The sequence below is a fragment of the Cebus imitator genome, unplaced genomic scaffold (assembly GCF_001604975.1).
Source record: "Cebus imitator isolate Cc_AM_T3 unplaced genomic scaffold, Cebus_imitator-1.0 Scaffold55, whole genome shotgun sequence".
Taxonomy (NCBI): Eukaryota; Metazoa; Chordata; class Mammalia; order Primates; family Cebidae; genus Cebus; species Cebus imitator.
Window position 1 is genome coordinate 2,941,219 of NW_016107370.1, and position 12,269 is coordinate 2,953,487.

The window sequence follows — 12,269 nt, forward strand, 5'->3', positions numbered from 1 at the left end:
CTCCGCCTCCCGGGTTCAGGCAATTCTCCTGCCTCAGCCTCCTGAGTAGCTGGGATTACAGGCACGCACCACCATGCCCAGCTAATGTTTTGTAGTTTTTAGTAGAGACGGGGTTTCACCATGTTGACCAGGATGGTATCGATCTCTTGACCTCGTGATCCACCCGCCTCGGCCTCCCACAGTGCTGGGATTACAGGCTTGAGCCACCGCGCCCGGCTGTTTATTTCTTTTAACCTTCAGTTGATGTGTAATATACAGAAAACAGTGTAATAAATTTTCACAAATTGAACACACCTATGCAAACAGCAGCACCTCAGTCAAGATGGAATGTTATCTACACTCCAGAAGCCCTTCTGATCAATTGACCCCCAAGCTACAAAACCTTTTAAGGGAGACCATTATTAGGACTTTTAATGGCCTATAGTAGTTTTGCTTGCTTTTGAACCTTTTATAAATGAACCCACAAAGTACGTATTCTTTTGTGTCTGATTTATTTCACTCCACATTTGTCATAATCATTCACATTGTTGCCGTAGTTATAGATCACTTACTGTAGTTGCTGTATAGTATTTCACTGTGGGAAAATGCTACGATTTATTTATGCATTTTATAGTGGCTGGGCTTTAGACAGGGTTCTAGCTTGGGCCGCTACAATTAGGGCTGCTATGCAAATTCTTGGACATGCCTTTTGGTGGACATGTACGTACATTTCTATTTAATATATAACCGGGAAGGAAATCACTAGGTCCACATAAACTTGAATTTTATTTACATATTCTTTAAGCAATTAACATGAACCTACATATGCGTTAAAATATTCAAAAGTTACAGAAGAGTGTACAATAGAAAATAGCTCTCCCTCCTATTCCTGCCCACCAACCACTCCATTCTCCTCTAAGAAGCTGTTATTCGTTTCTCATTTAAAAATGTGTGTGTACATGTATGTGTGTACATATGTACACACATACATGTACACATATGTACACACACATATATGTACACTTATATGTGTACACTTACATGTGTACATATATATGTATAGCACTGGGCACGGTGGCTCCCACCTGTGGCACTTTGAGACGCTGAGGCAGGCAGATCACTTGAGCTCAGGAGCTCAAGACCAGCTTGGCCAACATGGCTAGAGCCAGTCTCTACTAAAAATAAAAAAATTAGCTGGGCGTGGTGGCACACGCCTGTAGTCACAGCTACATGGGAGGCAGAGGCACGAGACTCACTTGAATCCAGGCGGCAGAGGTTGCAGTGAGCCGTGATCATGTCAATGAACTCCAGCCTGGGCAACAGATGAGACTTTGTCTCAAATAACTAAATAAATAATAAATAAATAGGTAAATAAAAATAAAAATAGCTTTTTTCTTTCATTTTTGGAACTATCAGATTTTATCAGTTGCAAGGACAGCTTTTTTTTTTTTTGGAGACAGAGTTTCGCTCTTGTTGCCCAGGCTGGAGTGCAGTGGTTCAATCTTGGCTCACTGCAACCTCTACCTCCTCAGTTCAAGTGATTCTCCTGCCTCAGCCTCCCAAGTAGCTGGGACTACAGGCCTGCACCACCACGCCCTGCTAATTTTGTATTTTTTGTTTTTTAGTAGAGATGGGGTTTCTCCACGTTGGTCAGGCTGGTCTCGAACTGACCTCAGTGATCCACCCGCCTTCGCCTCCCAAAGTGCTGGGATTACTGGTGTGAGCCACCTCGCCTGGCCACAATGCCAGCTTTATAAACACATCCTACTTGATTAAATTTCGGTCCTAATACTACTAATAAACCACATGTGAACGTTATAGTTTATAACATACTTTTATCTACTCTTACTATTTAATCTTCTAAACTGAGTAAGTAGGCACAGAGTTAAGACAACTGTTTAACAGATGGGATAACTAAGCCCCAGAGAAGTCAATCCTTTGCCTAAAAACATGTTGGGTTTCCAAAGGCAGAATTAGGAGTAAGTCCAGATTTCTGGCTAAAACTAGATAACTAGTTTTAGTTATCTCCTGCATTAAGGAATCAGAGTTAATATCTGACAGCAGCAATGTCAAAACTGACAATGCTTGGGTACCTAAGGCTCCTGTGTCTCTTGGGAGCCACAGCTGCCCAGGAATTTGTGCTGGACCCAAGCCTCCTTTAGCCCAAAGCTCCAGAGCTCCATAGGGTAGAGTTCTAGGGACCTTGAAAGGAGAAGGTGAAACTCTCATGCCCCCGGCAAAGGCTGGAGATCCCGTGTTCCTTTCCTGCCAGAAAGTCATTTAATTAGATAAATGTGGGTATTTGGTTTTTGCATATTTCTCGAGAGACAGCTTAAAAAAATTACCTACTAATGATGACCGAACTAACTCACCTCCACTCCCAAGCTTGTTTGTGCGCTTGAGGTCTCATGCTCCGAAACTGATTCATTTCCTCTTTTTCTTTTAGTTTCCTTTCTCTGTCGCTGTTTTTTTTTTCTCTGAAACAAAAATGGTTCTGTTTATAATCGCAGAATTCTGGTTGCAATTTGGCCTGTCACGTTTCCAACCAAGCACTGTGGCTTGCAAAGTTTCCCAGGAAAGGCTTCTGTGTTCAAAATGAAGAATACACCATTTTAAAATTTATTCCAGGGACTTTCAGGGTGGAACTGCTCCACTTACTTGCCCTATTCCCCTCATTTTGGGGATGGTCTTTTGACTTTGCTCGCAGTGTATTTTACTGATCCAAGCTTTTATATTCCCAGGAAGACAAATGTGTCCTTGGGATTTACTCTTCACAGCAGGCTTTCAAAATCCAGTCCAATCCTAAAATGATGAAAATACTCACCTATGATTTAAGAACTTTTTAATGTGTTTGACAGTTATATTTAAACATGTTAAATTTTGAAATTTGTTTTGATGCAGATAATGAGGTAGAAAACTGACATTTTTTTCTGAATGTGTAATCAATTGCAATAAAACCACGTATTATTCCATAATTCCAATTCATTTTATCTTCACTGAATTGAAATGCCACCCCCATCATATACACCATTCCCACATTTTGAGGTCTGTATCTTTAGCTCTCTGCTCTGCTGAACTACTTAGCACTGTCTTTATATCTGCTTTGTAATATTTTAAAGGGTAGGGGTGGTTCTCTGCGGGATTTTTACATTCCTAAAAAAATCTTCAGAGCAATCTAATTGAAATTGCATTGTGTTCGTAGAATAATTGGGAAGAGGGATGTCTTCTCATCCAGAAATCACTCTTCCATCATGTCGTTCAGGACACAACCAGGATTCTTCATTGAGGTTTCGCATATGCCTTGGTAAGCATATTGATAATTTTTATTTTTTTCAGAGATGAGTTCTTGCTCTGTTGCCCAGGTTGGAGTGTAGTGGCACCATCACTGCTCACTGCAACTTCAAACTCCTGGTCTCAAGCGCTCCTCTTGCCTCAGCTTCCTAAGTAGGCAGGACTACAGCTGTGAGTCAGCACACCAAGCACATATATGTCTGTTGCTAATTGAGTGGTGCTTTTTAAAAACCTTGCTTTTTCTAACCGGTTATGACTGAACAATAGTCTGCATTGCTGAACTACAACAGACTATAAGAAGGCTGTTTTCTTTTTCTTTTCTTTTTGTAGAGATGGGATTTCACTATATTGTCCAGGCTGGTCTCGAACTCCTGGCCTCAACTGGTCCTCCTGCCTCACCCTCCCAAGGAGCTTTGTCTTTCTCAAACACATTGAGCACCTTCCTCCTTCATTCTCCAGGTAGGATGGAGGCACGGGCCTTACAGGCATGAGCCACTCCGCTCAGAGTCGAACTCTGTTTAAAAAAACGAATGTGGTATCTGGCCTGATAGAAATCTCATGATTTCTAAGGTCTTTCTCATTTTTCAATTCTCCTGACAGGTATGCCGGGGTGGTAGGGCTGCTACTTATGTTCCTCAGGCTGCCTCTCTTTCTCATTCTCCCTCTCTTCTCTCTCTTACTCACTTTCCATCTGTCCCCTTCTCCACATCGATGGTTTGGGGCATGCTCTCCTGGGTACTCCCTCTCCCACCCTATCTGGACATAAGAACAAACTGTCACTCGCTTTTCCCCTTTTGCTGTGGCAATTGGATTTGATGCTAGGGCAACTGGAGAACTCTGACATTTAAAGAGAGCAGAGACTTTGTCTTTTAAAAATAAAAATCTGGGTCCGGCCTAGTGGCTCACACCTGTGATCCCAGCACTTTGTTAGACTGAGATGGTAGGATTGCTTGAAGCCAGGAATTTGAGACCAGCTAAGGCAACATAGCAAGATCCCATCTCTATAAGAAATAAAAAATTAGCTGGGTGTTGTGGCATATGCTTGTAGTCCCGGCTACTCTGGAAGCTTAGGTGGGGAGGATCATGTGAGCCTGGGAGTTCAGAGGCTGCAGTGAGCTATGATGGTGTCACTGCCCCAGCCTGGGAAACACAGTGAAACCCTGTCTCAGGTAAATAAATAAACAAAAATAAATCAAAAACAAAAATCTATCCCTTTGAAGCCATGGAAAGAAGAGCTTTAAGAAGGGACCTGGGAACATTTGTATTCAAGGAAAGCACTTTGGCTGCAGCAATGAACAGATGAAAGAGGGGCAGGTATGGAAGCAGGAAGGCAATAGGAGGCACCTGCTCAGTTCAGGCGAGAGGAAGTGACGTCCCAGACCATGGAAAGAAATAAACAGAGCCTATGGATATTCAAGATGACTTCACCTTGATTGGCTGTGGGGTGAAAAAGAGGGAGGGGCAGAGAGGAAGACCTGGGCCTCTGGCTGGAACAGCTGGAGGGGTGCTGGAGGATGAAGGATTGGAAGGTGCTCAGGTGTGTTTGAGAAAGAAGGCCAGGAGCTGGGTGCGGTGGCTCACACCTGTAATCCCAACACTTTAGGTGGCCGAGGCGGGCGGATCACCTGAAGCTGGGAGTTCGAGACCAGCCTGACCAACATGGAGAAATTCTGTCTCTACTAAAAATACAAAATTAGCTGGGTGTGGTGGCGCATGCCTGTAATCCCAGCTACTTGGGAGGCTGAGGTAGGAGAGTAGCTTGAACTTCGGAGGTGGAGGTTGCAGTGAGCTGAGATCACGCCCCTGCACTCCAGCCCGGGCCACAAGAGGGAAACTGTCTCAAGGAAAAAAAAAAGAAGACCAGACTAGGCTGGATCAGATGTCTTGATCTTCCACTGCCTTCCCAAGGCCTGCAGTTGCTCTGTTTTTATTTTTTATTTTATTTCACTATCATTTTTTGAGACAGGTTCTTACTGTGTCACCCAGGCTCCATAAACCCATCTCCATCAAAAATACAAAAAAGTAGCCAGGCATGGTGGCTCATGCCTGTAGTCCCAGCTACTTGGGAGGCTGAGGTGGGAGAATGGTTTGAGCCTGGGAAGTGGAGCTTGTAGTGAGCTGACACCCCGCCATGACCCTCCAGCTTGGAAGACAGAGCCAGACCCCATCACAGAAAAATAAACAAATAAATAAAAAGGATGCAGCCTCCCTCAACTTCCAAATCTATCTGCTGGAGTGAAATTATATCTCTTATACTAAAGGCAGCAACCACTGATTATCTACACAGCTGGATATAATTCTGCATGCCAGTAGTAACACTCAAAGCTTCTGCAAACTCAAAGTGTCTTCCAATTATCTAGTCCCTGCTTCTCAACACGTGTATCTTATCTTGTTCCTGCTTCCTCTTGTAAATCACGACTATCTTTTCCCCAATTCCATGGGGCAATTGTATTCGCGCTCGTGCGTGCGTGTGTGCTTGCGTGTGTGTGTGTGTGTGTGTGTGTGCGTGTGTGTATTATTACTGTTTTCATCCTGTTTGCCTAAGACTATTTATCGGGGAGGCCTAGGATTCTTTTGCCTCCTGAGATAATAAAGAGGACTTTTTATTTTTCCTTTCCCTACACAGATTGTTTAAATTGTAAGACAGGCCAGGTGCCGTGGCTCGTGCTTGCCATCCCAGCACTTTGGGAGGCCGAGGTGGGTGGATCGCTTGAGGCCAAGAGTTGGAGACCAGCCTGGCCAACATGGTGAAAACCTGTCTCTGCAAAAATTAGTCAGGTATAGTGGTGCACACCTGTAGTCCCAGCTACTTGGGAGTTGAGGCACGAGAATGGCTTGAACCAGGTGGCAGAGGTTGCAGTAAGCCGAGATTGTGCCGTTGTACCCCAGCCTGGGCAGCAAAGCAAGACTTCATTGCCAAAAAGAAAAAAAATTGTAAAACATAACACCAAACCATAAAAGCAATAAAGTAGTGTGGATGAGTAGTTCATTTTACATTATTTGTTACTATTAATAAATCATTATAAATGTTTTCGCTTAACTGTTTTGTGAAAATATTTCCATGTCACATAATTTCACACATCAATTATAATCTATTTTCTATTGTCTGCTGCTAATTCACAAGTACACTGTGTCCCCAAATCCTTATAATGATTGTGTTAAGGTGCTGAGATGAGAAGAGACTACGAAGTTTTTTCTCTGTTTCCCACATTTTATAATGTGCTTATACGGTGCACTAATAGAAATTAAATTAACTTTCAAGCTCCTTCAGGGCACTTACTGAAAACCTGCTTGGCCTTGTGAGTCGGAAGCCGGGGTGTGGGTGGAGGGTGGAGTCACCCCATAACTTCCAACTAAGGATATGTAGGACACACACGTTCTTGGCTGGCAGAGATCCTGAGCCTCAAAAGTCATCTTACTCCTTGTCTATACTGTGCTTGAATATTTCAGGCTGTTTTAAATTCATTGTCAAGTGTACTAAGAGCCTTATGAATTGCAAAATGTGTATTTTTTTTTTTTTTTTTTTTGGGACGGAGTTTCACTCTTGTTACCCAGGCTGGAGTGCAATGGCGCAATCTCGGCTCACCGCAACCTCCGCGTCCTGGGTTCAGGCAATTCTCCTGCCTCAGCCTCCTGAGTAGCTGGGATTACAGGCATGCGCCACCATGCCCAGCTGATTTTTGTATTTTTAGTAGAGATGGGGTTTCATCATGTTGGTCAGGCTGGTCTCAAACTCCTGACCTCAAGTGATCTACCCGCTTCGGCCTCCCAAAGTGCTGGGATTACAGGCGTGAGCCACCGCGCCCGGCCTTTTTTTTAAAAATAGAGTCTTGCTCTGTCTCCCAGGCTGGAGTGCAGTGGCACAATCTTGTCTTACTGCAACCTCTGCCAACCACGGTTGAGCAATTCTCCTGCCTCAGCCGAGTAGCTGGGGCTACAGGTGTGCGCCACCATGCCCAGCTAATTTTTGTATTTTTAGTAGAGATGGAGTTTCACCATGTTGGCCAGGCTGGTCTTGAACTCCAGGCCTCAGATGATCTGCCCTCCTTGGCCTCCCAAGGTGCTGGGGTTACATGCGTGAGCCACCATATCCGGCCCAAATTGTAAATAGGATGAAAAATGTATGTGCCAACAGCATGGGAACTAAAAATACCTATGATGATGTAAATGTAAACATAAAAAAAAAAGGGAAAAAATGTATATGTACAACTTTTTAAAAAAGGCAGTTGATACGATGAGATGTTACTCTTAAATTTTGTTCCCCAAAAAGGATATGTTGAAGTCCTAGACACAACCCCCAACAAATTATGGACATGAGCTTTTTTTGGAAATAGGGTCTTTACATGTGTAATCAAGTTAAAATGAGGTTATACTAACTTGTGGTGAACCCTAGTCCGCTAATTTTTTTTTTTTTTTTGAGATAGAGTCTCGCTCTGTAGCCCAGGCTGGAGCGCGGTGACACAATCTCGGCTCACTGCAAACTCCGGCTCCCGGGTCCTGGTTCAGGCAATTCTCCTACCTCAGCCTCCCAAGTGTCTGGGATTACAGGCATGAGCCACCAAGCCCAGCTAATTTTTGTGTTTTTTAGTAGATATGGGGTTTCACCATGTGGGCCAGTCTGGTCTTGAACTCCTGAACTCGTGATCTGCCCATCTCAGCCTCCCAAAGTGCTGGGATTCCTGGCGTGAGCCATGGCGTCCGGCCTGACTAATGTTTTTATAAGAGGGAAATTTGGACACTGGCACACAGGGGAGAAGGTCATGTGAAGACAGTACAGTGACGCATCTACAAGTCAAGAAACGCCAGGACTGTAGGCACCCACCAGAAGCTACCAGAGGCAGGGAAGGATTCTCTCTGGGTGGCTTCAGAAAGAGCATGCCCCAAAAGCGCCTTGATTTTGGACTTCTGGAGTGCAGGGGCAAGATCTCTGCTCACTGCAACCTCTGCCTCCTGGGTTCAAGTGATTCTTCTATTTCAGCCTCCCGAATAGCTGGGACTACAGGCAAGCTGGGACTAACAGCATGCCTGGCTAATTTTTGTATTTTTAGTAGAGATGGGGTTTCATCATGTTGGTCAGGCTGGTCTCAAACTCCTGATTTTAAGTGATCTGCCCACCTCAGCCTCCCAAAGTGCTGGGATTATAGGTGTTTGCCACTGTGCCTGGTCTGAAAGAATACATTTCTTTTTTTTTCTTGAGATAGAGTCTGGCTCTGTCACCAGGCTGGAGTGCAATGGCACAATCTTGGTTCACTGCAGTCTCCACCTCCCAGGCTCAATTGATTCTCCTGCCTCAGCGTCCTGAGTAGCTGGAATTACAAGCCGAACCACCACGCCCGGCTAATTTTTGTATTTTAGTAGAGAGGGGGTTTCGCCATTTGGCCAGCCCGGGGGGATTTCTGATCTGAAGTGATTCACCTGCCTCTGCTTCCTAAAGTGCTGGGATTACAGGGGGAGCCTCCGTGCTCCTCCTTAAAGAGATTTAATCCATCAAATACTGTGGCTAATTTCCTGTTAACGAACATGCTATACAGGAAAACAACAACGTTTCCCTTTTCACAATCAGATCTACAGCCTGTATATTTTAACCCAGGCTGCCTCTAAATTTGTCTCATTCATATCTCATATCCTCTTGTTTAACTGTCAAATCCTATGTTCTGCATGAAATATATGGATGACTTCTATTACTAATCATGCTTGTCCTGTTTGTCATTGTGGTTCATATATAGATATACATATATATACATTTTTCTTTTTTGTTTAACACTGACACATAAATGATTAGATGTGCACTGTCGTTTTTGAACTTGTTTCATGAGAAAGGATTATCTAATAAGTGTTTTTTATTTTTTTTTTTGAGACGGAGTTTTGCTCTTGTTGCCCAGTCTGGAGTGCAATGGCAGGATCTCGGCTCACTGCAACCTCTGCCTCCCGGGTTCAAGCAATTCTGCTGCCTTAGCCTCCTGAGTAGCTGGGACTGCAGGCACGGGCCACCATGCCCAACTAATTTTGTATTTTTAATAGAGACGAGGTTTCTCCATGTTGGTCAGGCTGGTCTCAAACTCCCAACCTCAGGTGATCCCCCCACCTCAGCCTCCCATAGTGCTGGGATTATAGGCATGAGCCACTGAGACTGGCTTAGCTAATAGTTGTTTAAAATGTCATTTTTACCGGCCCTACTTAAAAAAAAATAGTAGGGAATTCTAATGTTTCATGATACATTTCTATTTATTATTTTGTTTGGTCAAATATCTCCATGTTTATATTGTTGCAAGCCCAACATTAAATGATGTCTCCCTTTTTCAGAGGATATACAGTTAAGAGATGCTATTCACTCCGCTTCTAGCTTTTTTTTTTTTTTTGAGACTGGAGCCTCACTTTGTTGCTCAGGTGTGGAGTGGCTGATCATAGCTCACTGCGACCTCCTCCTCCTGGGCTCAAGCAATCCTCCCACCTCAGCCTCCTGAGTAGCTGGAACCACAGGTTGTGCTTGCGTTATCTGTAGAGACGGGGTTTCACCACGTTCCCCAGGTTGGTCATGAACTCCTGGACTCAATCGATCCTCCTGCCTCCACCTCCCACAGTGCTGAGATTACAGGCGTGAGCCACCATGCCTGGCCAATTCTCTTTAGAGAAGGTTAGATCTACCGTAGGGTTTATGGACCATCTCAAATCCCAAATCTTTAAAAGTCTTCTATATAATCCAGCTGACTTTGACACATTTCCGAAGCCACCCCCCCCAACTTCTTTCCACCTCTTTTCCTCCTTGCAAGCTGAATTTGCAATTCCCTAAAAAGCAGAGTTGCCTAAGATTTGTATCCAGTATGGGTCACGTGACCAATTCTTTTATAATGAAAATGTTAGAAGATGGGATTAACATACCTTTTGTAGGTAAACAATGTTATGATTTACTTTTTTGGGGGGCTGTTGTTGAGTATATTCACTGCATTTCAGGGCGTGTGATTTGAACGGCAGAAATTTAATAATTTATGCAACCAAAAAGTTAACGTTGTTCCTTAGGATTAAGTCAGTCAAAATGAACCTGGAGTGGTTTTGCTAATACCACCTGGGGATCATAGATTTCAAAGCAGCATCTCCACTGTGCTTCCTGTGTCTCATAATAATTCCTGAATTCTGTCCATTCTGATTCCTTTGTATACACCCCACTCAAAAACACCCAACATCAGCCTCGAATATGGTGTTATCCATACCTTCAGCAGGACCAAGCCATAAGTAAATATTTGCTGGTTTGTGTTGATTGAATGATTTAAGATAAATAAAGAACCTCAAATGCCTACTGAGGCCAGATAATGTAAATGGCAAAAGCAAACAGCAGGGAGTGTGGTGAACAAGAGCACCCAAGTTTCCTCTAAAGGGTGTGGCTTCGACCACACTCCCAGCCCATTCTGCACTTTTGGAAAATGGATCACAGGTGGTCAGAGCTTCTGGTTTTCCAAGAGATGCTGGGATCTTGGCTTCTAACACAATCCTTAATTTTTAAAATGTTGGTAATCAATTCACATTTTTGCAATATATTTTGAAGGCCAATACTGTAAACCAAACACTTCTAGGGAGCCCATGCAACCAATTTGCGATCTTTCCATTAAACTGCACAGCTAATATGAAAACACACATTTTTTCCTTTTCTTTCCTTTTCTTTTCTTTTCTGAGGCGGAGTCTTACTCTGTCGCCCAGGCTGGAGTGCAGTGGCGTAATCTCGGCTCACTGCAACCTCCGATTCCCAGGTTCTAGCGATTTTCGTGCCTCAGCCTCCCAAGCAGCTGGTAGCACAGGCGTGCGCCAAGGCTGGCTATTTTTTTGTATTTTAGTAGAGACAGGGTTTCATCATATTGGCAAGGCTGGTTTTGAACTGCTGGCCTCAAGTGAACCAGCCTCCTCTGCCTCCCAAAGAGCTGAGATTACAGGCGTGAGCCACTGCGACCGGAGAAAACACACATTTTCCAAGAAACTGATTGCTGGGAAGGCTACAGTGGGAAAGAGCTCTTGCTCTCTGTGGGCCTGCGTGGGTCGGGATCAGGGCAGTGCTCTCTGCCTATGTGAACTTGGGCAATTTTCTATAAATCTGTCTCTGCACCTGCAAAGTAGCGACGGTTACATGCCAAAGCCCTTAGCACGGAGCGACTCCCAATAACCGTTAACTATTCCTAATTACTCCTCTTCATAATGGTAGACTTGCTCAGGGCCTCGCCAAATGTTGTATCAATAATTTCAAGTTCCCTCCCACAAAAGATCTGAACGTTTTCCATGTGATAATGATCCACTCGTTTTTGCTAAACATCCAGAATGGGCGATATCGACCTATCTGGAAGGACACATACAAACCCCTTCTCAACCCAAACACGACGTTCTTTGTGGCTGGCACCAGGGCTCCCGTTCGCAGTGACTTCCTGGGACCCGGCGCTTTCTCACAGGGCCTCTGGTATCTCCTCTGCCGCGATTAATGTTCTCCTCATTTCCCTTCCCTGTTACTGCGCATACTCTCCAAGTTCGAAAAGGTTTTTTTTCCAATCTCTTTCCGGGGCTTGTTTACCCAAGTGTCTCTCTAATTGTCCAGGCGCCAGGTCTCTTCCCACCCACCAGCTTTCCTCCTGGGAAAATCCTTCTCCTCCCGCCCCTCCCAGCTCCCGCCACCACTGCCGCAGAGGACGTCCAGCGTTTGCAGATGCTCAGGCCGACCCCCCTTCTCCTCCCACCCCCGTTTAGTAAGGAAGTAATTTGGGGCCCAACAGAGTCTCGTCCGCCGAGCGCTCAGCATCCCCCGCTGCGGGTAGGCGCCGCCGCGGGTCCGGAGCGTGTCCCGGCAGGCCGCGCTCGACTGGGCACTTCACCGCCAGCTCGAACTTCCGCGCCAGCCGCGACCCAGTGTTGGCTTGAAAAACGCAATCCGCGGGGCCGAACGGGGGCGGGGACAGGGGGCGGGTCCGGCGTCAAGTTTCCCTACGTCACCGGGGAAGTCCCCCGCGGGAACAAAAGCGCGGTCT

The 12,269-nt window shown here is 45.0% G+C and overlaps 1 long non-coding RNA gene across 1 annotated transcript in view; it reads right to left on the reverse strand.

Annotated features, from left to right (window-relative positions):
* Positions 1-2,771, reverse strand: part of LOC119471295 — a 12,856-nt gene extending 10,085 nt beyond the window's left edge. Inside the window, exon 1 of the long non-coding RNA XR_005200328.1 lies at positions 2,352-2,771. This is a non-coding gene — a long non-coding RNA (uncharacterized LOC119471295). The remainder of the gene's footprint in view (positions 1-2,351) is intronic.
* Between the last annotated feature and the right edge of the window lie 9,498 nt (positions 2,772-12,269).